This window comes from Arachis ipaensis, chromosome B02 (genome assembly GCF_000816755.2).
Source record: "Arachis ipaensis cultivar K30076 chromosome B02, Araip1.1, whole genome shotgun sequence".
In the NCBI taxonomy this organism is placed as follows: domain Eukaryota; kingdom Viridiplantae; phylum Streptophyta; class Magnoliopsida; order Fabales; family Fabaceae; genus Arachis; species Arachis ipaensis.
The window spans coordinates 65,067,362-65,071,344 of NC_029786.2; the positions used below are offsets into that span (position 1 = coordinate 65,067,362).

At 30.6% G+C, this 3,983-nt stretch overlaps 1 long non-coding RNA gene across 1 annotated transcript; it reads left to right on the forward strand.

Moving 5' to 3' along the window:
• LOC107628367 lies at positions 1,369-1,922 on the forward strand. The gene is made up of 2 exons (XR_001617745.2): positions 1,369-1,454; positions 1,580-1,922. It is a non-coding gene; the product is annotated as an uncharacterized LOC107628367 (long non-coding RNA).

Below are 3,983 nucleotides of genomic sequence, written 5' to 3' on the forward strand. Positions count from 1 at the left end.
TTTTAAATAAATACCAAAAATATTCACAATATCCATATCGAAATATAGAAATTAAAAGAGACAAAATTCATAAATACATTAAATTTATGATTCACAATCCAAATGTACATTCAAGAGTAAAAAACCTAAAAATCTTAAGAATTCAAAGACAGGAATATATATCAAACAATTGAAATAATTTACAGCTTAATAATTTTTTCTTTCTCTTTCCACCGAACCAGAAATTGAAAAAATTCCATAATCTAATTGGAGTCTCTTACAGAGTATGAGGCACTGCTTTCTTTCTTTACTGAAGCACCAAAATCCCACAATCATGATTGCAGGGCAATATATGTAATTGGTTAGTAATATGCTGGTAACCAACGAAATGGAAAGCGTTGTCCACCATATTCATTATAGTAATTCTGCTGAATAACAAAAAAAAAGGGGGATTTAGGATAAAAAGGATTTGAGACTTGTTGTAATAAACAAAATATTCTGGAAGCTAAGATAGCAAAATATTTTCATAAATGATACCTGCCATCTGATCACTGGGAATCTACTATTTTTATACACATTAAGTTCACTATTTTGAATATCTTAGCGTCTTTTTTCTTCAAGCCCTCTATTGTTGTAAAATGGAACATATAAAATAACACCCTTGCTTTTGTCATTTATTCCTCTTGAAGGCAATAACTTGATATCTTCAAGTTTTTGGGTACCTCATAAGCATGTTGCAAAATAGCTATTATCATAGTTTTTATCAATGGCATGCTAAATGTTTAAGTATGAATCTGTGAAAAAGATTTGGGTGATACTGCAAATTGTATAAGCCTTTCAGTTTTGATCCTTGTGCATGTATTTTAAATACTTTAAGTTTCTAATTGTGATCTTGCTGAGAAATACTAATTTGGAGCAGCTGCTACTGGATATGGAGAGAATGCATTTTCAACTCAGGATTCTCAGTGGAGATCTGAAAAGGGTAATGGTCCTTCCAGAATTCAAAATGAGTACCTCATAAAATAGGCTATCAGTGCTCAGGTATGATTGCATTACTAATTTTTATCTAGCTGTAACATTATTAAAAAAATAAATAAAAAAAGATGAATGAAACTGAATAACCTTGTTAACAATCATAAACATGTTTTCTTTGGTTGCATGCAAGAAATTCAGGCCAAGTTAAAAAAAACTATATTAAGAAAAACTAGATTTTAAACAAAAGAATTGAGAAATTAAACACCTGTTATAGATGATGGATCAATTTTACACTACTTTGCCTCTATCACGATAATATAAGAAAAGAAAATACAATACCTTGAAAGCATCTTCAATGGTTTTATCATCACCAATGTAGATAGGAAACACATAATCATTATCATTTAAAATATCCAAACAAAGCTATTAAAATTGAAGACGTTATATATTATTAGACATGAGGAATTCATTCAAGAAAGGGAGCAATATCAATATACTTGGTAAGGGAGATTATTTTTTTATATCATCTTTAAATAAATGTGATCTGATATCTTAGAGTATCTATGCTATTATCATATTTAACTTGCATGGAGTGGAGATAACATGATTTCTTACTTCTCTACAGGGTGTGAGATCTCTGCTGTCTTTGAAGTCATGTGACAAATTTATAAGGAGCACTATGGCAAATCTTAGTTACATGGAAGCCAATATCCATATAACTGTTACACTAAAAAGAAATATAGACATAGTAATAGGCTGATATATAAAAGAGGAGTTCTTTTTATCTTTGGTAAACAATCATTCCATTTATTTGTTCTTGCACAATAAATAAAGTTTTGGTCCTTTTTCTTTCTTTCTTTTTGAAACACACTAGTAGACACATTCTATGTAAGCCAAATACTGATTTATACAATGGACTTGGTTCTTGAAAATTACATAACACCGCATTGCTTGGGAAATTAGAAACATGATTATATTCAAAAGAAAGATTAATTTTGAATAATGTCAAGTGTTTTATATGGACAAATAATAGTAGGAAAATTCATTGTCTTTATATGCACTTTGATAAACCACAATTTTATGGTTTATTTTGTATTAAATTTGGTGGATTTTGTCAACTTTTTTCCTATTTATTCACTAAAATAGCATGGTTTTGTAATTCTCCCTAAATTGTGCTTAACGATTGAAACATGCTTTTTGGACCCTTAATTTGCTAAATTTAATTCACTTTAATTCCATTCGATACCTTGATAAGTTTGTTGAGTGATTTCAGGCTTATAAGACAAAGGTTTGATTGAAGGAATGAAGAAAAAAGCATGCAAAGTGGAGAATTCATGAAGAAATGAGGATTTGGTGGATTCAATGCCACGCGTACGCGTGACACTGGTCACGTGACCTCATTAAAGGAACACGCTGGGACGATTTCTGAACTCAAGGAGGCCCAAATCCAACTCATTTCTGATGCTTTTGAACCTAATGATTGAAGGGAGATGAACCAAGTAGTCATAATTAGGTTTCTACCATGCTTTAGGTTAGGTTTTCTAGAGAGAGAAGCTCTTTGTTCTCTCTAGAAATTAGGGTAGATTAGTTTAATTTCTCTTTAATTCTTGTTTTAGTGTAGCTTCATTTATGTTTTTATGCTTTATTGTCTTGGGTCTCTTTGTTTACATTGTTAATTTCCTTTTATGTCATTTTTATGTTTATGAACTCTTGTTACTTTTGATTTCTATTAATGCAATTTCTGTTTTCTATGTTTATTGTTTCTTTCTTTAATTGTTAGTTATTGATTCTTGCATTTGGTAGTTTAGATTTTATATTTCTTGTACTTTTATGATGCTTTTCTTTTATTCCTTCCAAGTATTTGATAAAAGGCTTGGTTGGATTTTAGTGTAGATTTTTATATTCTTGACTTGGGTTGAGTGATTTGGAGACTCTTGAATTATCAAAATCTCTTGTTGATTAGTAATTGAAAATTGCCGATTAGCTTGAGCGTCATTAAATCTAGTCTTTCACTATGAGTTGACTAGGACTTGTAAACTCAAGTTGATTGTATGCACTTCACTTTCCTTCATTGGTTAGAGGTTAACTAAGTGAATACAATTTACATTTACCATCACAATTGAGGATGATAATGAGAATAGGACTTCCAATTCTCATTTCTTGCCAAGACTTTTCTTAGTTGTTAGCTATATTTTCATGTCATTTTTATTTTCTTGTCTATCAAACCCAAAACCCAAAAATATACATCCCATAACCAATAATATGCACACTTCCGTGCAATTCCTTAAGAGATGATCCGAGGTTTAAATACTCTCAGTTTTTATTGGGTTTGGCTTAAGTGACAAACAAATTAAACTTTGATTGAGAGTTGATTGTTGGTTTGAATCTATACTTCAACAGAATTATTTTGTGAAAATTCCTAACTCACATTTATCCATCACCACACTTCACTACGGCGGTTCCAAAAAGAAAGAAACAATCTCCAAAACAAGTTAACAAATCGCAATTAGGTGACGGTAGTTGCATCAACTCTTAGTTAAACCAAAAGCACCTGAAAATTTTCTACACCGCAAGTTTGGTTTGACAATGCAGAAACAAATTGAAATCAAACGGTACAAGGAAACATCTTTATCGAAGTGGTTGCTAGCTACTTAAGTATCAATCAACACATTGAGAAGAAACAGGATCAGTACATTTTTCATCAATGGAGCATATGAAACTCTTGTTGATCTTAATAACTGTTCTGCTTAACACACCAAGTCTATCTATATATGAATTGAAGACGTTATATATTATTGGATTGCAAATTGAAATAAGGTGAAAAATCAGTAACAAATCAAATCAAGAACATACAAACTACAAAGCTAAAATAATCTAAAACTGAAACAGATTGATTCAATGTAAAATAACGAAACCGAAAGTTAAATGAACTATAAAGATAATGGTTACAAGTGAATCTAACAACTAAGTGAAGGTGAATTTGAAGAAAGATACCTTAGAAAGGTTGAGGTAGAAATCATGTAACACCC